At 45.0% G+C, this 23,449-nt stretch overlaps 1 long non-coding RNA gene across 1 annotated transcript; it reads right to left on the reverse strand.

The window, feature by feature from the left end:
- Positions 1-1,021: 1,021 nt before the first annotated feature.
- On the reverse strand, positions 1,022-3,794 carry LOC130140682 (uncharacterized). Its single transcript, XR_008818660.1, has 2 exons — positions 2,976-3,794; positions 1,022-2,060 (listed from the first exon to the last, which is right to left on the reverse strand). It is a non-coding gene; the product is annotated as an uncharacterized LOC130140682 (long non-coding RNA).
- Positions 3,795-23,449: the final 19,655 nt, after the last annotated feature.

Genomic DNA, 23,449 nt, shown 5'->3' on the forward strand with positions numbered 1-23,449 from the left:
ATTTATAAAAGTTTGCATTGAAAGTCTTGTGTAATGAGAACGGATATCACTAAATGAGAGTGAAGAATCCGAAAGGAAAAGAAGACAATAAGTATATACTAGCCTCATAAAGATAGTCCATTTTTCTCATGACATTATAAGCTTTCCATGGAGGCTCCATAATTTACAAAAACAAAAAAGATTGTGAATATAAGCACTACATATAACTACCTTTGAAGATTCGCTCAAGTGTAACAGATTTGAAACGCAACTCATATGTTTTGCACAAATTCTAACTTATAATTTGGATTTGCATTCTAGACAGTCCATGACTCCTTGCAACACGTGGAAACAAAGAAATGATGCTCTGGTTTCAGTTAATATGTAAGTAGACATATCTTGCATACCCCACCATTTCCTTTCTAGCACTCTAGTTGACTGGAAAATTTGAGGCATGGGTATAGATTCCTTCAAATTTAAGACCTATAGCTCATAAAACTTGGTTCTCTCATAGAGAAACTTATGATCGTTGAGTATTATACCAGAGGTAAGTCCATCTAGATATAGGAGACAGTTAACCTCATCTCTATATAAAAATGACTATTCGTGATTAACCATAAATAGTAGGTAAATGACACCCACAGTTCTATCACAAGTGGGGCAATCTTTACATGGTAAATGTGAATGAAGATCAACAGATGAAGGAAGGTGAACGACTTTAGCATGATTATCAAGAATGGCGTAAGCTATGCGTTAGGTTGTTGCTTTCACTTCATTGCATGAACATTCATGTTTATAGAGTTATAAGGGCAGGAAAAGAGAGATTGAACATCCAAAGTGACAGTTCACTAATTATGACCATGTTAAAAAAAGGAGTTTTGATCATACTCGGACCAACATGCTCATACAGTTGGCACACAAAGAAAGGATGCGCTTGCAAAAGTACTTTTTTTTTTTTTAACAAGGAAAATTGAAATCATACATCTATGTGCTAACACTAACCAGACAAGCGAAACTAAGATCATGCAAGTTGAACCAGAAAACATCAACCACATAAAAGAGACATCCTCAGCACACAAATATTCTCGATATTAAAGGAACAGTGAGATTATTTTTTTATTTTCTACAGGGTATGTGATCCTTACCAAACTTCATTATACTGTAGAGTGGTACTACCATCTTCTAAGCACATATTTCCAAGTTCTAAGCCTGACCAATAGATCCCAGGGCAGTTAGACGCAGCATATTTTCTGGAGATAACTAAATACTCTCTCCATATATTTCCGGTTTCAGAAGATAGGTAAATTCTTAGAATGGATGCTGCATCATAGAAGAGAGATACATCAGATCCTTAAACTCTGTCCGTGTCCAGACACGACCCAATCTGACTTCAACTTCCTTTAGCAAGCAAAAAAACTGTTCGAACCCAACCGCTCATGGAAGAGCTTCTCTCTATCCCTCTTGGTGATAGTTCCACTAAAACCCTAGATCCCTCATGATTTCCCCAACCATTACCCTTCATCCCCATTCAAACCCTATCCCTACGCTTCTCCCCCTCATTCCCTCATGATTTCCCCTCCAATCATTGCCCTTAAACCCTAAATCCCCTTTTCTCAGCCCGTGAACCCATGAACATTTCCTCATCCCACATATACACAACCTATTTCATCATTACATTCATCCAAATAGCATCATTGTCCGTCTACTGTTCCATCTATTTCCTGTTCTTGGAGCCTCCTTCATCCTTCAATCTTACCCCTTTCACTTGTCATTCTTAATGACATTTGACTTGTAATGGTCATACTGAGACTAGCGATTATCTTCTTTCTTGGGCTCTTCCATTCATCGCTCTTGGCTTCTTTGGGCAAATCGTGTTACTCTTGTGACGGGTGATAGCTGGCTGCTTTCTGGTTTTGTTGGGCATTCCGTTGCTGCTTCTGGTTTTTCTGGTCCAATCAAGGTGGGTAGTATTCCTCGTTTGTTGTTGGTCCTGCCTGGCCTTTGTGTCCTGTTTTTTGCATCCTCTCGGGAGTGGCTGCTGCATTACTGATTTTCCTACATTTGTACTTTGATTCCCTGACCTGTGAAATCATATACTTGGCTGGTCAGTACGAAGAGGAGAGGCATCTAGCTGCTCTATGTAGAAGACTAGGTAATTTGTGGTCGGAAGTGGTCAGAAGAAGATGAGGTCGTGATGAAGGGAGATGCTCCCTTGGAGAAACAGGGCGAGTGCCACCTCACCCTCTATGGAAAGCTTTATTCAACACCTAATGTCAACTTTCAGGCCTTCTTGAGCACTACGAAAAGAGTGCGGACTTGGCTTTAGAGACCTTATCTCCTTTAACAAAGCCATGTTAGACAAACAAGCTTGGAGACTAGTGCTACTGCAATCCCCAATATCCCTTTAGAGTCGAGTTATGCAAGGCATCTATTTCCGCAGGGGGGATTTTTGGAATGCTGGGAAAGGTTCCCGGCCTTCGTGAGGCTGGCAAGGTGTATTATTGGAAGAGAAGCGAGATACGCAGAAGTGTTGTGGTCAGTGGGAGATGGAAACTCGATGAAAGTCCACGAAGAAAAGTGGGTTTCAGCTGGGCTGATTAAAGGACCTGCCAACCGAGAAGACCCCCAAACTGTGGCTGAGCTTATTGAACCGGAGTCAAACCGATGGAATGAACAGAAACCGAATGAACTAATTGATGAGGATATAGTGAAGGAAATCCTCACTATCTCACTCAATACAACCCCGGGGGATGACAAGCTCATTTGGAAGGGTGCTAAATCAGGAGTTTATAATGTGAAAAATGGCTACCACGGCATATATATCACAGCACAACAGACTCCCACAAACCAAGCCTCATCATCATTTCAGCCACCAAAATCACTGAGGACACGAATCTGGCTGCTACACTCTCCTACCGAGATACGAAATTTTCTGTGGAGCGTATGCCAAAACGCCCTCCCTACTTGTGAAAATTTCTATAAAAGAAAGATGCTACCTGCTCCCTTGTGCCCGTTCTGCTCTCAAGCCCGATTGAACATATGTTTTTACTGTGTAAATGGACGAGCGAAATCTGGGCTGATCAGAGACTGAAAATCAGTATATGCTCGCGAAGCATTACTCGAATGGACAAATGGGTGTCGGATATTTTTGGGAGCTAGTCGCCGGTGCCCTGTGGCAGATCCGGAAATCTCGGAATTCTTTTGTTTTCCATGCTCGCAAGCCGGATCCCAGCATTGTTGATACTGCACTCGCAATCAACACGAATTATTATCAAGAATAGGAACCCCGAATCGAAGGGGGAAAAAAAAAACAGGGAAAAGAAAACTTACCTTCTCGGCCAGTTCGATGGGTGCCGCCGGCGAGTAAATAATCCATCAAGCTCAATGTCGATGGCTCTTGGGTAGAAGGAAGTGCCGAAGGATCGGTAGCTGGAATTTGTAGAGACCGGAACGGGTTGTTGATTGCTGGTTTTGCGAAAACAGTGCAGCGCGTCTTCTGCGAGCCAGACCGGAGCTCTAGCGGTCGAAGGAGGACTCTTGTACTCGATGGGCAGAACTGATCGCGATCGCGAATCATTGCCAACCATCGCCGAAGTTGCCCAAACCTCGCCGCCATGCGCTGCCGCCGCCGCCGCCGCCGGAGCTCTCGCCGCCGCTGCCGTTCGGTTCGAATCGCGTCTAAAGTTTGAGCCTTTTTGGAGCTCGCTCGGACAAGCGGCATTTGCGGATGGAAGAAGAAAGAAGGGAATATGAAAGAGAACAGAAATGCCGTTGAAAGTAACACACATGAGAGCACATGCTAACCGACACTAAAGTTGATCACCTTAGGTACTGTTGACACCTATTTTTAATTTGCCCAAAATTAATTACACAAAATTTAGGAATTAATTTTCTTTAATTCCTAAAACAAAAAAATATTTCTATTTAAATGCATTGCATATAGACATTAGGCATATGTGCATTAATAGGGCCTATTAGAGCATATTTTCTTAAATTTTAAACAAAATTTAAAAAAAAAAAAAAAAAAAATTTCGGGTAGGGTGGGCCGACCCGGCCCTTTCTTTTTCCTTTTCTTCCCCTCCCGGCCCCCGGCCCATTCTTTTTTTCTTTCTTTTCTTCCCCCGCACTTTTGGGCCGGCCCGCCACCCCTTTCTTCTTCTTCCTCGCGGTCGCTCTCTCGCCCTGTTCTCCCCTCGTTCGCGACGTCACGCCAGCACGACGCACGGCGGCGCGCTCCTCGCCGTCGCTATCTCGGCCGTAGGAAGGCCGAGAGAGCACGCCTGACGGACCGGCATTAATTGCCGTCCCGTCCTCCCCTGTCCCGGCTTCCTTATCTCTCCTCCTCCTCTCGCCTCCCTCGTCTCTCGCCCGCGCCTCATCAATCCGATCTCAGCTCGCACTGCCTAAATGGCCGCGAAAGTCGCGTGCCGAGTAGGCGGTGCGTGCACTGTCGTCATTACGGCGTAACTGAGGCAGGGCACTGGCCGTCCGGCTATAAATAGCCAAAGGGAGAGAGAGAGCCCTGGTCGGCAAAATTGAGAGAGAAACAGAGAGAGAAAAATTGAGAGAGAAAGAGAGAAAATTGAGAGAGAAAGAAGGGAAAGTCGGTTTTGCAGGTTCCCAGCCGCGTCGCCGTCGCCCGATCAACCGGGAAGCCCCTGACGCGCTTCGATGGTGAGCTCTCATCCGCCCGAACCGCCCCGTTTTGCTGTTTTTCGCTCGGTATGGCCGGGACTCGCGCCGGCCGTTTGCGCGAATCCGCCCATACCGTCATCCCCGCCGTCCGTGTGTCCTCACCGAAGGTAGGTTGATTCGCTGAATCCTCCGGTCACGGAACGTCGATTTGTTGTTTTTGGAAGCGCACACCATCTGTTCGACAAAAGTCCTCAATGAAACCGGTTTTTGTTTTGGCCGCCGGCCGTGCGGCGAACTAGCCGACAGTGACCCGGTGGGTGGAGAGGCTTGGTTTTACTCCCAGAGGCCGATTGGGGCGGCGCCCGGGTCTGGCCGGTGAGAGGCCGTTTTGGCTTCGACGGGCGGCTCCCACCGGTTCGGCCGACCCGGCTCAGCTTGACGACCAGCCAACGCCCCGGCCTGATTCGTTGACTCGGTCGGTCCAATGACCTGTTCACTGATCCGACCGTGTCAACGATCGTCGGATTCAGTTGACGGTCGGTCAAATGACCCGGTTCAATGGATCCGACCGGTCAACGACGGGTCGGATCAATGAACCGGTCCGGTCCACTGACCGGTCCGGATCCCTTTTTTTATTTTTATTTTTATTTTATTTTATTTTATCGTTTTTTTTTTAAAAATTTTAAAAAAATTTCAAAAAAATTTTTTTTTTCTTTTTTTTTTCTTTTCTTTCTTTTTCTTTCTTCTTTTTTATTTGTTTTTTTTTATTTAAAAAATATTTCGTATTTTATTTTTTTTTATTTCTTTTTTATTTTTTATTTTTATTTTTATTTTTATTTTTTTAAAAAAATTTTTTTTTTTTTATGTGATATATTGTTGTTGTTTTAATCTAATGTGATATTATTTTGTAAGTTTTTGTCTTATTTAAATTAGACAAGCCTGAGGTTGCGCTGTAGTATTTGCATGTTAGTTTTTATTACCGTTGTATTGTTATTCATGTTTTTAATACAATTGCATGAATGTTGTGTTTTTGAATGTCATCCGACTTAGTTAGGGTTAGAACCTTAGGCCGCATGAATTCTGTGTTCCCGATCGCCGATCGTTCCCGATTATGCACTCGCTTGATCACCTCACATATTAGGAGAAAGGTCCTAAAATCAATCCAAATTGCTCGACAAATGTTTTCGTAAATGAATAGGGTAAAATGGTACCGAAAGGGCATTAGTTATCCAACTAGTGTAACCAAGTCCCCGAATTTAGTTAATCACTGTTCGTAGGAATAGGGTGATTCTCCCATCACCCTATTTGGGTTTCTAATCGGCCCACCCCAAATCGATTAGTGGCGACTCCTCGATATAAACCACTTGCATGTTAAACACTTAAACCCTAAGTCGCGATATGGTATGGGCTTGGGAGAAGCCCGAGTTAAGTCCCGAACCTAGACTTAGCACGTACAAAGCGAGCCCCCTTTTTGCATGTTGTTTAAAAAGGGCTCGGGAGTTCGGTCGCGAGTACTGGCGACTCCAGGGGATTTGTTTTTTTTAAAAGTGGACTTAGGCCAAAAATTTTATCCTGTTCAAAATGATTTTTGTTTGGCAAAGAAGGACTCAGTATGAACCCGACATTAAGGTGTTGTTTGTTCTTGTAGGTTCGAATTGATTGTTTATAATTTGTTGTGCATGCTTTAATGATTTAGCACTACACCGTTGCACACACAACCACGCTGCCGGACCTGGGCCGCGATAGGGCATCCTAGGATGGTGTTAAGAAAGATACGACCTCGAACGCGAGTCCGCGATGTAGAGGTTGCCTTTCTTTTCCCCGGAATTTATTTCTAAAAATCGTAAAGAAGTATCTTTAGCCGCTATTCGCGTGACTATAAGATATTCCTTTCGATTCGGCCGAGGTTAAAAGGACTTGACACCAACGCGAGATCGCGACGGTCGTGCACCCTTTTAACTTCATTTTCAGCGCCTAGATAGAAATCGAACCTCACTCCTCATGTGTATGTCATTGTGATTGCCATGGTTCAAGGAAAGGTATATATTCCGTCCCTTTTCATTTTATTATCCAAACGTACTTATTCATTTGATTCGTTTTTTTAGGCCACCCGTTGATTGCATTTTATACACGATGGGAAGAGTCGATGTCCAATTTGTCCCCACTCCTAAAAAAGAGCTTCGGCATGGTGGGACCGACTCGATCAAAATGGCCAACAGTATGTTAAAGCAAGAATTGGTCGCCTACTCCCTTGCTCAAAATCAACATCCATTCGGCATGATGCAAGCATTAGCACATTTCTCGTGTCCACAAACATCCACTTTCATATTCGGTAAGTTTGAGATGACCCACCCCGGAGGAGAACGGCGTTGTCATTGGAAAGCCTTTGGGATCTCGAACTCATCAAACCACTTTTGGGTGTGTCCCTCTATCCGAATTATCCGGTTTTGCGAACCGATAGCAATACCGTGAAAAGAGTCGTTAAAGCCTATTGCAATGCCTCGCCCTCGGTTTTTCCTAAATGAACGTTTTGAAAGTCAACCCATGAGCCAAAAAGCTAAAATTTTTATCCTTGCTTTTGTTGGGTGTGTCATTTTCCCCATCGTAGAAATTCAATAAACCCTTCAATTGCGTATGTGGCCAAACAAATTTGCACGGCTTGGTTATGTTAACTCGGTTCTAGCGAAACATTTTTGTCTTTGAACCGTTTTAAACAAAATGATGATAAAATTATGCGGGCGCCCGCAGATTTTACAAATCTGGTTTTATCTCATTTGAGAGGTTTTGGGCATCTCATGCAGCTTTTTGAAGTCGATGACTTCATGCACCCGATTCAAAGGTTCGAGGTTTTAGAAAATAATTCCCCTCATAAGGATTATTCTACTCCGGATAGATTTTTTGAAAAACCCCGATCCCGAGGCTTTCTTGTGGCATGCTAAATGGTTCCATGAGGGTCGTTCGGTATGCTCACCAGTTTCACAACCCCGTCCCTTTGCTCGGGTTATCCGGCATCACTTCATACTACCCCTACCGGTAGCTCGCCATGAGGCCCTCCGTGAGATCCCGCCACCTCTTACGGCGCATTTGCTTCGAACCCGATTCACTCGCTCAAATTATAATTACGCTGACGAAATTGGTGTCATCCAGAGAAAATGGATTGAATGTCAACTCCGAGATCATTCTTGTGCCTAAACCGTTGAAAGGGCAAGAAAAAGTCCACCATGCCTCTTTATTCTACATCATACATCACAAAATCCCTGCAGAGCTACGGCCTAAAAGTCCCGGATGTACCTAACAAGCCGGCCGCCAAACACAATCGACCACTCGAGACCGTGGGGACGAAGGATACGCTTATTGCGGAGCTTGTCCGTGAAAATAAACGGCTCCGAGAGACTGTAGCTTCCCCATCGTCTATAGAATGAGCATCTAGGAAAGGGCATCTTCTTGTTAAAAGCCCTGTCTTTTATATGTCCCTGTATTTATGTTTAGGGGTTTTGAATATCTCCTGTAAAAATGTTTATGGTTTGTACAAATGTTAATATAGCTCGGGCCGCTTTTTATACTTTAAATAATTTTTTTTGCCCCGTACTGACACCACCGCGGCCTTCGGCCCAAGTGGTATCCGGGATGTAGCCTCGGGTCCAGGCGACGGGTTCGAACCCGGGACGCCACCGTAATGATATATAAATAAAACCTTTTTTTTTCTCTCTTTTTCTTTGCAAATAAGTACATTATGCAATAATAATATGACTAAGTCATAGAATGATTCTTTATTGGGCATTATACTCATTCATATACGCGTTTTGGTAGTTACAAAAATGGCCGAAGAAAATGTCCGCCTCAATAATATGGAAGATGAGATGAAAATGGTCATCAATGCGATCCAAAATCTCACAAAGCAGGTGGAATCCATTCATGGCAAGCTTACACCTACGCCCGCGCTAGCGTTGAGGTGGTGTTATCACCACCGTCTCCTGGAAAAAGACAAAGCTTCACGCCATGACAATAAAATGCCCCGCTAGAGGACGATCCGCTTCCCTTGCTTTGAAGCCCGAACTCAGGTACGGTGACTTGAACAGACAAACGCCTTGCAAAGGTCGAAGAAATGAAATGCTCTACAAGGCCCGCAACATGCCGTTCCACTTGACTGTCCATATACAAACGGGTCAAAGTACTAAAAATTCAAGATGCCGAATTCGAGAAGTATGATGGCACTTCATGCCCTGTGACATCATTTGCACATGTATCATGTGCGGATGACCCAAGACGTTGACAATGAACCCTCATGATTCGGACCTTTCAAGCGAGTTTGACGGGCCACTTGACGTGGTATATGTCGAAAGATGTGGATGCTTTTAAGTCTTGGGATGATGCCGCTGATGCATTCCTCAAGCAATATCAGTTCAACCTTGACGTCACCTTTACTCGTGACGATCTGGAACGCACGGAAAAGAAGAAAAGCGAGTCATTCAAGGAGTATGCCACCGATGGAGGAACTTGGCGCCCAGTTACCCCATTACCATTGATCATGAACAAGTAAAATTGTTCATAAAATCGCTTCCATACGAATACGACACCGCCCGGTTGGCGCCACCGCCGAATCCCTTAATCGTCTCGTCCCCGGGGTGAACGAATTGAAATGGGACTCGCGTGACGATGGTTCACAGATCCCACTTCCACAAGTAAGAGACTCCACACACGAAAAGAGAAGGAGCCCCGACGGATGGAAACATTGCGTATACCTGCACCTGTTCATCCTCCTGACAAATTGTGTGAAAAATGAAGCAATTACCTCAAGTCGCCGCCTCGTAGGCGATATAAGAAAAGACAATTCACTCCACCGCCTGGATCCCCTTCTCAAGTCCCGGCCATACTCCGAAGAAAACCCGTTTCTACCGAACCAAAACGACCCAACTCGTAAAGCTTTTCGAATTATGATCCGTCAAAAAAATGTGACTATCACATGGGCGAGGTAGGGCATTCGACGATGACCGCTATACCCTCAAACACCGAATCCAAAACTTGCTCGACACCAAAGCCTTTTCATTCCGGACATCCAAGCCAAACATACTGAACAACCCGCTACCCGAACATGAAAACAGAATCAATGCCATATCTACTTTCAACGTCTGTCGATTCAAGAGTGAGAGAGTACGCACTGTTGATGTTTATAATGCTCTAGTGAAAGCGGGGTATTATCCTACTGGTGAAAAATCGCTCGTCCCTAATGAAAGAAAGGGTTGCTGCAAGGCGAAAGCAGGTTTGATTGTGTACGCCGACTATATCGATATAGTAGCCACCATCTCCGAGGTTATCATCGATCGACAAAGAATTTTCAGCACCGAATGCCGAAACAAGTGAAACCATCCCCACGCTTGTGAACGAACCTTGTCCTCGCTGCCCGCACGAGGAGGAGGAGCGACGATTGAGGTACCCTTATCCTGAGCATATAGTGATCGAAATACCTCGGCCCTACCGTTACGAGAATGACAAAGCGGTTCCATGGTCCTACGAATTGATGTGGACCTAATCACCAGTCGGACGAACGTATGCCCAAGCCGACGCTCGCCTCCGAAGCCTCGTTACCGACGAAGAAGCCAAAGAATTCCCCGGCCATCGTTAAAGCCGATGAATATAATGTGGTGGATCGCCTACGTAAGTTGCCCGCTCGATTTCCTTATTAGAGCTCCTCCAAACGTCCGTAAAGCATCGTAAAGCTCGATGAAGGTACTCACGAAGTAAACGTACCGAGACAATCGAGCACACCAAGCTAGAAGCATTTGTGGGGTCTATCCTTTGAAGGATCGATAACATTCTCGGAGGATGAATTTCCCGGCGAAGGAAGGGGACATACTAAAGGTCTCTACATTTCGTCAAATGTAGAAACTCCCACGTAGCTCGAGTTCTCGATAGACAATGGGTCCGCACTGAATATTTGCCCGCTGGCAACCTTGCGCCGTCTTAATGTGGACACATCTAAGCTCCGTGCTCTCCAAAACATCCGTCCGAGCTTTGACGGAATGAAGAAAGACACTGTGGGTGAGATCGATCTCGATGTCCAGATTGGCCCAACAAGATTCAAGCATCCTGTTTCAAGTAATGGACATCCCCACCGCCTTTAGCTTTCTCGGGGCGTCCCCGGATTCACTCTGCCGGAGCTATACCTTCAAGCCTTCACCAAAGCGTAAAGTTTGTGGCCCAGGGAAGCCGATCACGGTCCTTGGAGAGGAAGACCATCGAATCTACCAAGAAACCGCCATCCCGTATGTCGAACCAAGCGGTAAAGTCGAATCTAGCTATCAGTCCATCGAGCTTGTTTCGATGTACATGGATATCGAGGAACCTAGCTCCTCTTGTCCCCGATATGTCAAAAGCCTCGGTCATGGTAGGGAAAGTTATGGTTGGGAATGGCTTCACCCCAGTGTCAAGGACTCCTAGCAGAGGAGGCCGGGCATTCGAGAGCCTATTCAGTGCCAAGAATCACCGCATTTGGGTCAGGTATCGCGGAGGAAACCCATCGGCCAACAAGGGGCATATACGGGTCAAGTCGGTTTGCCACTTCCCCATATCCGGAAACTTTCCCGTCACCGCTAAATTACCGCGGGATGAAAAAATTTATCTTAACCTCTCAAGACAATCAGGAGAGGGGTTCAAGCATCCTGCCGAATCTTCAAGTCAACCGAACTCCTCGATGCTTCCCTAAATATTGCTATTGACCGACATCTAACCCACGAGCTACCGATTGAGGAAGATTGTGGACGAGAAGAAGCGCCGAATAATGTGGTCACCCTATTTGACGACATCTTTATAGGAGCCATACAAGAAGACTCGGCCTCTCGCACAAGTACAAACCCGCTTGATTTGTTTGCACGTTTAGTGTCGGTTAGGGAGCTACGAGATTTGCTTGCGTCGTTAATGGATACTATCGGCCAAATCTCGGATGTGTTACTCGCTGTTTCCGATCGGGAGCGAGGTGACCCAAGTAAATCGTCCCGAAGAAAACCCGCCATCGGGAGCCCTTCCCGACACGACTTGGCGAGATGTCCAACTCCTACAGTGGCAGGGCAATGTACGACGATACTCGCCGGTTCCCAAATCCATGGATGTGATATTTTCTATCCTTTTGCGAAAGGGGCTGATCACAAGGAAGCCAAAACACCCTACTCCTGAATACTTCATTAATTATGATCCCTCCAGATCTTGTGACTTTCACTCAGGAGAGGTCGGGCACTCATTGGATGATTGTGACGCTCCGAAGAATAGAATTCAAGATCTACTTGGATGCTAGGGCATTCACTTTTCGTGCCCCATGGTTGTGTCATGGTGAAGATGACCTCTTGGTGGTACCTAGCCTTCGTGACGCTGCCCCTGAGCTTTCTGATAAGGCACGCAAGGGAAAGAAAATTATGGATACCCTGGGCCAGCCCAGTGGTAAGTTCGATTATTACGTTGACTACCGGATGCCATCAAGTTTTTATGAAGACCAACGTAACAAAGATTCCCTATCGGATGGGGCGACATGGAAAAGCCGACACCGGTGAAGAGAAGAGCCGATGAGCTAGACTCCTGGAACGATGATTTCGAAGATTTCTTCGTCGGCGCAATAGACGAAGGACCGGTGGAGGGAATGGGCGCAAGCCCGCTTGAGTAGAATTCCTCTTCTCCTTTCTCGCATGAATCCTCGGAAAATGGGCTATCCTTGTGTTTTGTTTTTCGTAGTCATTTCTGCTTTGGAAGGAATGTCTTTTGAACTCACCCTCTTTTGAGGTTGTAAATCCGTGTATTGTAAATAAATAATGTTTTGAGGGCATGAGGTAGTATACCAAACCGGCCGTTGATGATATCCACCACGAAAAGGAAAGTATTCTCGAGGCCGGCTATCTCATGCTTCCTCGTTTAGAAAAAAAAAAAAAAAAAAAAGAGCCTCTTTGAAAATCAAAGACGTTTCACAATTTCCTCAAAAAAATATCCTAAGTGAAAGAGGACAATGAAAAAATCCATATCTCCATTTGTTTTTCTAATCAAGTTACCCCGTGTTTCGTGTATAATCTTGCGACTTGGAGGAGTTAGTACGGTCCAAATTTCGATGATGTAGATATTGACTAGCGATTCTCGACGATTCAAGCGATGATCCCGCTGAAATCCAAAGAAATTGGGAGCAATATGAACAAATTAAACCCCTTACAATCGAAGATACCGTTACCATCAATTTGGGTGGTACTCGAAGCCAAAAGAAGTGAAGATTGGGGCCAACCTTCCCGAAGAGAAAGCCACACGTTTAACCGCTCTCCTCAAAGAGTATCAAGACGTCTTCGCATGGTCTTATTCGATATGCCAGGGACCCTCGGATTGTGGAGCACGGTTTGCCTACTAATCCCGACATGCCTCCCAAAAGCAAAGGTTACGAAGGACCAAACCCGAACCGTCGAAAAAGATCGAAGAAGAAGTGATGAAGCCGTTGAAAGTAGGGTTCATCGAAGTTTCGCAATACCTCGATTGGGTAGCGAACATCGTACCAGTGAAGAAGAAAGACGGTCGAATTCGAGTTTGTATGGATTACCGTGACTTGAACAAGGCCAGTCCAAAAGACGACTTTCCGCTCCCCCACATAGACGTCCTTGTAGATAGCACTGCTGGGTTCGAATTATTTTCTTTCATGGATGGATTCTCCGGATACAACCGGATAAGGATGAACGATGAAGACAAGGAGAAGACGGCGTTTATCACTCCATGGGGGACTTTTCACTACGTGGTTATGCCTTTTGGTTTGAAAATGCTTGGGGCAACATACCAACGTGCTATGGTCACTCTCTTTCATGACTCGATGCACAAAGAAATTGAAGTCTATGTCGACGACATGATCGCCAAAACCAAAGTGCGGAGAGGACCACATTGAAGCTTTGAAGAAGCTATTCACCGGTTGCGTGAATTCAAATTACGCCCGAACCCCGCAAAATGCATATTCGGGCGACCTGCGGTAAGTTACTCTGATTCATCGTGAGTAGCAAGTGGGATTGAGGTCGACCCCTCGAAAGTTAAAGCAATATGTGAGTTGCAACCCCGTCACGCGAGTTAAGGAAGTCGAAGCCTTTGGGAAGGTTGAACTATATTGCTCGGTTCATCTCCCAACTATTCGAGACGCGCGGCCTTTCTTCAAACTCCTCAGAAAGGCGCTCAAATCAACTGGGATGAAGATTGTCGGAAGCATTTGAAAAGTCAAGCAAGATTTGATAAGTCCCCGTACTAATCCCACCAGCCTGTGGCATCCTCTAACTCTCTATTTAACGATTCACGTTGAATCATTAGGAGCCCTATTGGCCCGTGAGCCATCCCGATGATGGAAAAGAACGAGCAATATATTATCTCGAGTAAGAAGTTCACCGTTTCGAAGTAATTATTCCGAATCGGAAAAAACATGCGTCGCATTGGTGTGGGTGTTGCATAGACTCGACAATATACTTTGCACCACCGTACGTTCGTAATCGAAAACGACCCTATCCGTATTTGCTCAACCGACCAGACATTAGTGGGAAAATTAGCTAAATGGCGATTCTAATTTCGTAATTTGACATCCAAACGTCATCGCAGAGGTCGGTGAAAGGCCGGTGATCGGCTGATATGCTTGGTGAATGCCCTGGGAAACGCATGAGGATGGTCTTCCGATGATCGCATTTTATCAACGGAGGAACACACATGGACCATGTTTTTCGATGGAGCAAGATAAACCCGTCCGGCTCGCACCGGGCGGTCTTGATATCCCCATATGGGCGCATTATCCCGTGGCCGCGAAATTGGTGTTTCCTTGCACCAACAATATAGCCGAGTATGAAGCATGTATTCTCGGTTTACAAGCAAGCAATTGATATGAAAATATCCAAGCTAAAAGTGTTCGGCGATTCTCGCCTTAATTATACTCCGCATCGTGGTGAATGGAAGACCGGGGATACTAAGCTAGTACCCTATCGTGACTATCTGGAGGAATTGGTTTTAATTCAACGAGATCTCGTTTGACTACCTATCTAGATCCCATAACCAATTCGCCGATGCACCGGCTACACTATCATCCATGTTGCAGTTACCAATGGTTTGGAAATAGAACCTCGAAAATTGAAGTTCTAACCAAACCGGCCCATTGCATGACCTTGGTCAAGAACCCGATGGTAAACCATGGTACTCCGATATCATGAATTACATCAAGGAGCAGCAGTTCACGAAGGGATTAGCTCTGACGTACGAAGGTACATAATGAAGATGGCGACGAAGTTCTTCGTCGTGGTGAAAGCTTGTACAAGAGGTCCTATGATTCTATTTTGCTAAGGTGCGTCGATACAACTCGAAGCAACACGAATTATGCAGAATTGCATGAAGGAGTATGCGGTCCACACATGAATGGACACATGTTGGCTAGGAAAATAACAAGACTAGGTTATTACTGGCTTTCCTTAGAAAGCGATTGCATCCGACACGTTCGAAATTGTTACCGTTGTCGATCCATGGAAACAAGATAAATGCCCACCAACCGAATTACATCGTTATCTCGAGCCATGGCCATTTTCAATGTGGGGCATCGATGTGATCGGCCCAATTAATCCGAAAGCATCAAATGGACATCGCTTTATCTTGGTCGCAATTGATTATTTTCTAAGTGGATCGAGGCTATGTCATATGCCAATGTCACTTCTAATGTGATGAAATTCATCAAGCGGGATATAATCGCCCGCTATGGCGCCCCTGGAGCCATAGTTACGTATAATGGGACAAATCGAACAACAAGATTGTTGATGATTTACTCGAGTGAATTCAAAATCCGCCATCCGAATTCGTCTCCTTATCGTCCCCAAATGAACGGAGCCGTTGAGGCCGCCAACAAAAACATAAAAAAGATCTTAGCCAAAATCACGAGAACTACCGAAATTGGCATGAAAGATTGCCTTTCGCATTAATGGCTTACCGAACATCAATTCGACTTCCACCGGGCAACCCCTTTTTCCTTGGTATATGGCATGGAAGCTACCCGCCTCGTTGAGGTAGAAATCCCTCACTGCGGGTATTGTCCCAAATGAAACCTGTCGATGCGTAATGGAAGCAAAGAAAGATTGGAGCGCTGAATATGATTGATGAAAAGCGATTGAAGGCTCTTTGTCATGGACAATGCTATCACAACGAGAGGGTAGCGGATCGTTCAACCGGAAGGTACGCTCCGACACTTTGAAGCGAGCGATCTTGTCCTAAGAAAGGTGCTACCACTACCCCCGAGCTTGGAGGTAAGTTCGCTCCTAACTATAAGGGTCCCTATGTCGTGAAAAAGACACTCCCGGGAGGAGCTTTGATTCGACCGAAATGGATGGACGCCAATTCTCCAACCCGGTCAACTCGGATGCTTGTGAAGAAGTACTATCCTTGAAATAACTTCGTGTCCCAACTTATAACAAGGGAATTGGCGAAAGTTATTAACAAGGCAGTCTTGGTGGCAAATCTAACAGGAAAGGATTTCGCACATGACAAAGTGGCGTCAAGGCGGATCCCGACAACCACAAGTATCGATGGTAGTCATGCCCATGTTCGTCAAAGACCTTTAAAGCGAGATTAGCTTTGCCGCAGTTCTCCATGCAAGCAATTGCACATGCCTTGCGCCAGAATCGAGCATCCACAAGAAACTCCTCAACATGTCGGAACCGCATTGACACAAAGCATGGCGACAATAGAACCTCTATTCGGGAGTACTCTAATTATAGAGGATCTCATTCGAGCTTCGTGACCAAGAGTATGGAGGAGCGGTAAACAGAGAATGAACAAAGTAAAGAGGAGAAAAGACTCGCTAGCTTTGAAGGCAAAATGGAAGAAGGGTAATTTGTATCGTTCTCAATTTACCCTCAATCATCTCATTTCTAACATAAACTCCTGTTTTTGTCGGAAGGGAATTATCGCATCCGAGAAAACTCAAGGAGTTGTCAATTTAATCTTAAATGAGGGGAATCACGAAGGGTAATGTTGTATCGTTCCCAATTCCTATTCCCTCAAAGAGCCGTTCATTGACACGGTCTTTCTTATTGCTTTACGGGTTTACCTCGTCACGCTAGCGTAGGTAAGTATTTCTTTCCCTTAAAACTTTAAGAGTTGAAAGAATCAAAAGAAGGAGGAAACATGTTAAAGCAAATAAATGCTTAACCTTCCCCAAGTGCATTGCATGTCTTTTGGAAAGAATTTCGATGGTAATTTTACTGTTTAATTCACCAATTCCCTGTGAAAACTGGACAATTCGACGAATGGTGTCGAACTGCTCCGATGTATTGAATGAGGTGTCTCAGGATGATGAGAGGCAATCCTTAGCCTAAACACATTCTCAAGTACCAAACCCATGCAAGATGAGCGAAAATGTTTCACTTCTACAAGGTAAAGGGTTTTCGCATAAGGTACGGTAGCCAAATGACGAGAGGCGTTCATTTCTCCGCCCCATACACTACCATTAATCCTTTGCTTGACCATTTGAGCCCATACACTTGGAGGTTCCTTTCAAATTACCCCTGTCAAGAACCACCCCACATTGGGGCGCTGAGGTAAATCAAGATCACAGGGAGAATTCAAATTCGGAGGGAGCAAGACGAGCGCCCCTCCCTTTCGATCACTACTCCCGTGGTTTCGCCTTGTCGTCCTACGGATCCGGCGGTCCTCAACGTAGTCCTCCAAGACAAGCACACCATCGACGTGCCAATCGAGGCTAAGAGGGCTTTGTCAAGAGAGAAGCGACAAACTAAAGCTTGTCCAAAATGCCAACATCTTATTGATAATGGTGATGAGCAAGACAAGAAGGATGAGGAGTTTGTAATATCTAAAATTTTCTATGATCATCATGCATCAGCTCACACAAGGTGAAAAGATGAATAGAAATTTTCTTGCTCTCATTTGCATTAATCTTTGAGTGTTATTATTACAGGTGAACTCTCACGATAATTTGAGTGCCCTAGGATGACGAAGAGCAGCTTCTTCTTCTATCCCATACACTTATATCCCTTGCTAGCCCAATTGAGCCGGCGATTTCATTTCGTACCAACCGAGTTGGTGATCATCCCCTACACGGGCAAGGCAAAAGTCACCACGGCTTGAGCATCGTGGTCTAAAGTACCGAATCAAGATGAAGACTCCAAGAGCCTAATAACATTGTTCGCTCAAACTTGTTTAGGCTAGTCCTGACAATACCAAAAGAGCAGCAAAAAAATGCTGAAAACTAGGGGCATGAAAAAGCAGTGTGCCTGGTAAAAGCAAGGCCAATGCCCATGAATAAAAAACAAAGAAAAAGAAAAAGGAGAAGAAGAAAAACGATGAAAAGACGACCCCAAAGGGTTAAACTTGAGTTCTTCTTCGATACAAATTCCTACTTTAGGAACTCTGTCTTGACAAAGATCCGTCCCGGAGATAGAATGGTATCCGGGAAAATCTTGGACGCGAAGCTTCTCAAGAAAAAGTTGTCAAAGAAGCTAAAACAAGGGATTACCTGGGAGTTTTCCAAAAGAGTCCCGACGGTGGAGAAAAAGGCTGGTGACAATGCCAAGATGATCACCAACTCTCACCCTTACACACATCTTTGAGCCTAACGATCCTTTCGTTTCTCAACCTGTGAACCGAGCCCACGTTACGTCCCTCAGGAAGTCTCTTCTGACTAGGACGCTTGAATTAACGTGGAATTTCAAATGTTTATAAACAACGCTCGAGGAAGTGCGAGCAAGATTATTTCTATCTCGTTTTGCGGGGTTCTTGACTTGTAAACCCGGAGATGATTGCGAATATTTTCTTTCATGGCATTGACTTGAGCAGTCACCTTCATTAAGCCATTGACCAAGCCTCGCATTACGACCCGAAGAAGACCTTCGGATTAGCGTCGTGCAGCTTGCGAGAAAACTCGAGACCCTTGCGGATCGATAATGGTCGATTGAGTATTTTCGATGTTCCCGCATTAATGGACGGGACAAATAACCCTTTTCAACGAGAGCGAGTGGAAAGTCCCTTCGTCGAGAATCCCTCGTTCAAGATCTTGAGAAGTCCACCTCCCGAGTGAATATTGTCTTGATTGACCCTCAGTGGATGTTTGGTGATGCAAACATGGCGAAATCATCATGTATGAACTTTCAAATACACATTCTGGGATAGCCTAGCTTGTCTATCCTTGATGAATGCATGCATGTTTGTGCTAACCCTCTTTGACAGCTCAAAGTTCTAATCCTCAGTGATAGAACACGCAAATTCGGGCACTGGAGAAGCCCTGATTATCACCACAAAAGAGATGCCCCGAAAAGGTCGGGTATTCAGCGAGATGATACATCAAACCTCGGGTAAGAAATCCAGGTATTTCATCGATTTCTTTTCAAACTACCCAGGAAGGTAAACAGGTGTTTCTTTGAAAAAGAAAAGCATCTTGACCACTGGTCAAGATATTTCATACGATATTCAAGAATAGCCTCGTCGTCTATTTCTCCGATGAATACGTATGTGTTTGCAAAAAAATTTGTCTCGACAGAGACACGCCCTTAAGAGCGTGAACGTGCCTGGTAAGTACATTTTACCCATGCTCGATTCCAAAAATCCATGTACCTACGATTGTTATGGTACCCTTTGAACATCGGAGTGACCCGTTGTTCACCAACTGAACATTGGATTGACCCCTTTGTTCACCCTCCCGAGCACAGGGAATAACTCCTCTGTTCACATCAAGTCTTTTCGGTACCCCTTATGATGCGAGTACTTTGGTAAAGCAAAACCGTCAGTCAAGGCGACCAAGAAAGGTTCGGGTCCTAGACAGCAAAATCGTCACTCAAGGCGACCAAGAAAGGTTCGGTCCTAGACAGCAAAATCCATCGATCAAGGCGACAGAAGAAAGGTTCGGGTCCCGGACGGACAAAATGAAATCCGATCAAGGCGACCGAAGAAAGGTTCGGGTCCTAGGTAAGCGATTTCCCCGATCGAGGCAACCGAAGGTAGATTCGGGTCCGAGACAAATGAAATCCATCAAGGCGACCGAAGATAGGTTCGGGTCCTAGGCAAGCGATTTCCCTCAAGGCGACCGAAGAATGGTTCGGTCCGAGACAAATGAAATCCATCAAGGCGACCGAAGATAGGTTCGGGTCCTAGGCAAGCGATTTCCCCTCAAGGCGACCGAAGAAAGGTTCGGGTCCTAGACAAAAGCAATTCTCGTCAAGGCGACCGAAGAAGGTTCGGGTCCTAGACAAACCATTTTTTCCGTCAAGGCGACCGAAGACGGGTTCGGGTCCTCGACACACAATATCAACTATCCGGAATTACTCTACCCTTCGGCAAGGTAAGTAGCCCCAGGTATGTTTTTACTTGCTTTAGCATGCATCATCTTATATCGCATCATAAAAATGGGACTCCGGTCTCGCCAAAAATAACATTCATTGAACATACATGGGCCAAATTTAGGTGTCATTTTATCTTTGAACGTAACCTCTGCGAGCTCAATCTCTCGCGAGCTCACCTTCAAAGAGGGCATTGTTGACACCTATTTTTAATTTGCCCAAAATTAATTACACAAAATTTAGGAATTAATTTTCTTTAATTCCTAAAACAAAAAATATTTCTATTTAAATGCATTGCATATAGACATTAGGCATATGTGCATTAATAGGGCCTATTAGAGCATATTTTCTTAAATTTTAAACAAAAATTTAAAAAAAAAAAAAAAAAAAATTTCGGGCGGTCGGAAATGGGCCGACCGACCCTTTCTTTTTCCTTTTCTTCCCCCTCCCGGCCCCCGGCCCATTCTTTTTTTTCTTCTTTTTCTTCCCCGCACGGTTGGGCTGGCCCGGCCACCCTTTCTTCTTCTTCCCTCGCGGTCGCTCTCTCGCCCTGTTCTCCCCTCGTTCGCGACGTCACGCCGACGCACGGCGGCGCCGCTCCTCGCCGTCGCTATCCGGCGAGGAAGGCCGAGAGAGCACGCCGACGGACCGGCATTAATTGCGCCCCGTCCTCCCCGTTGTCCCGGCTTCCCTTATCTCCTCCTCCCTCTCGCCTCCTCGTTCGTCCGCTCTGCGCCTCACCGAATCGATCTCACCCGCACCGGCCTAAATGGCCGCAAAGTCGCGTGCCGAGTAGGCGGTGCGGCAGTCGTCATTACGACGTAACGGGAGCGAGAGGGCACCGTCGTCCGGCTATAAATAGCCAAAGGAGAGAGAGAGCCCGGTCGGCAAAATTGAGAGAGAAACAGAGAGAGAAAAATTGAGAGAGAAAGAGAGAAAATTGAGAGAGAAAGAAGGGAAAGTCGGTTTTGCGGAGTTCCCGGCCGCGTCGCCGTCGCCCCGATCAACCGGAAGCCCCGACGCGCCTTCGACGGTGAGCTCTCGATCCGCCCGAACCGCCCGTTTTGCTCGTTTTTCGCTCGGTATGGCCGGGACTCGCGCGGCCGTTTCGCGCGAATCCCGGCCCATACCGTCATCCCCCGCCGTCCGTGTGTCCTCACCGAAGGTAGGTTGATTCGCCTGAATCCTCCGGTTCACGGAACAGTCGGATTTGTTGTTTTTGGAAGCGCACACCATCCGTTCGACAAAAGTCCTCAATGAAACCGGTTTTGTTTTGGACGCCACGGCGTAACTAGCGTGTCGGACTGGTGACTCCGGTGGGTGGAGAGGCTTGGTTTTACTCCCGGAGGCCGATTTGGGGCGGCGCCGCCTCAGGTCGGCCGGTGAGAGGCCGTTTTGGCTTCGACGGGGCGGCTCCCACCGGTTCGCCCGACCGGTTGATTGATTCGACCGGTCAACGCCCGCCTGATCTGTTGACTCTGGTCGGTCGCCCGACCCTGGTTCACGATCCGACCCGGTCAACATCGGTCGGATCCGTTGGACCTGGTCGGTCCAAACATTGATTCGCTCGATCCGGCCGGTCAACGACCGGTCGGATCAGTTGACCGGGTCGGTCATGACCCGGTCAGCCCGATCCGACCGGTCAACGGGAGGTCGGATCCGTTGACCGGGTCGGTTCCGACCCGGTCCGGATCCCTTTTTTTTTATTTTTATTTTTATTTTATTTTATTTTACTGCTTTTTTTTTAAAAAAAATTTTAAAAAAAATTTCAAAAAAATTTTTTTTTTCTTTTTTTTTTCTTTTCTTTCTTTTTCTTTCTTCTTTTTTATTTGTTTTTTTTTATTTAAAAAATATTTCGTATTTTATTTCTTTTTTTATTTCTTTTTTATTTTTTATTTTTATTTTTATTTTTATTTTTTTTAAAAAAAAAAAATTTTTTTTTTTATGTGATATATTGTTGTTGTTTTAATCTAATGTGATATTATTTTGTAAGTTTTTGTCTTATTTAAATTAGACAAGCCTGAGGTTGCGCGGTAGTATTTGCATGTTAGTTTTTATTACCGTTGTATTGTTATGCATGTTTTTAATACAATTGCATGAATGTTGTGTTTTTGAATGTCATCCGACTTAGTTAGGGTTAGAACCTTAGAGTGCATGAATTCTTTGTGTTCCCATCGCGATCGTTCACGATTATGCACTCGCTTGATCACCTCACATATTAGGAGAAAGGTCCTAAAATCAATCCAAATTGCCGACAAATGTTTTCGAAATGAATAGGGTAAAATGGTAGAAAGGGCATTAGTTATCCAACTAGTGTAACCAAGTCCCCGAATTTAGTTAATCACTGGTTCGTAGGAATAGGGTGATTCTCCCATCACCCTATTTGGGTTTCTAATCGGCCCACCCCAAATCGATTAGTGGCGACTCCTTGATATAAACCACTTGCACGTTAAACACTTAAACCCTAAGTCGCGATATGGTATGGGCTTGGGAGAGCCCGAGTTAAGTCCCGAACCTAGACTTAGCACGTACAGCGAGCCCCCTTTTTGCATGTTGTTTAAAAAGGGCTCGGAGTTCGGTCGCGACGTACTTTTAACATGAGGTCTACTTTCAGACCAATAAATAAATAAGTAAATAAATAAGAATATGTATGAGCAAAAGGACGATTTTCTTTCATCCTACCATATGTTGAGGGCATTTGTTACCTAAAGCCTCAAGCGATTGACTGCAGTCTACATTATGAACAATCACCGGTTTCAGATCGGATCAGTCATTCCAGTTCTAGGACATGATGGTCCGGTTCCTCGTTCTTCAGGATCCGGTCCCACCGGTCCGGTTCCCGTTTCCTGGATGAAAATTGGACCACCTGGGGAACCTAACACCCCTAAATTAATAGAGTTAATACCACGAAAAATCCCAAATCGACACACCCGTGACAAATTTACCCAAAACCAATTTTTTGACCATTAAAAATCCCAAATTGGTACACCCTTGACAAATTTACCCAAGAACTAATTTTTTTTACATTTAAAAACTCCAAATTTGTACATTTGTGACAAATTTACCTTCCATTAAATTGAATTAATACCGCGAAAAATCGCTAACTGGTACACCTGTGACAAACGGAGGATAAAAACCTCAAACCGGTACACCCGTCAACTGCCACATATCATCTAACTTAGAAATTTGATGATGAGATTTAACTGAAACCGACGGAATGTAAAATTATCACAAATATACCATTTTGAGATTTTTTATGGTCAAAAGATTAGTTTGAGGTAAATTTATCTCGAATGCACTAATTTAAAATTTTTCGTCATATTAATCCAAATTAATAAAAGGTCTATTTTAAGCCCTTATTTGATGCTTTCTCTCTTATATAAGTAGGGTCAAGATTCCCTCTTATATGATGAGACTGTTCAGTCATTTCGACATTTTTAAATCAAAAAGTAGACTAATACTAGTAAATCATTTGGTGTAATATCTTTGGAGATAGTAAATATTAGGAAATTGCAGGGGCAAAAAAA

The sequence above is a fragment of the Syzygium oleosum genome, unplaced genomic scaffold, assembly GCF_021117445.2.
Source record: "Syzygium oleosum isolate NSW1041296 unplaced genomic scaffold, Sole_v2.1 Sole_v2.20, whole genome shotgun sequence".
Classification (NCBI taxonomy): domain Eukaryota; kingdom Viridiplantae; phylum Streptophyta; class Magnoliopsida; order Myrtales; family Myrtaceae; genus Syzygium; species Syzygium oleosum.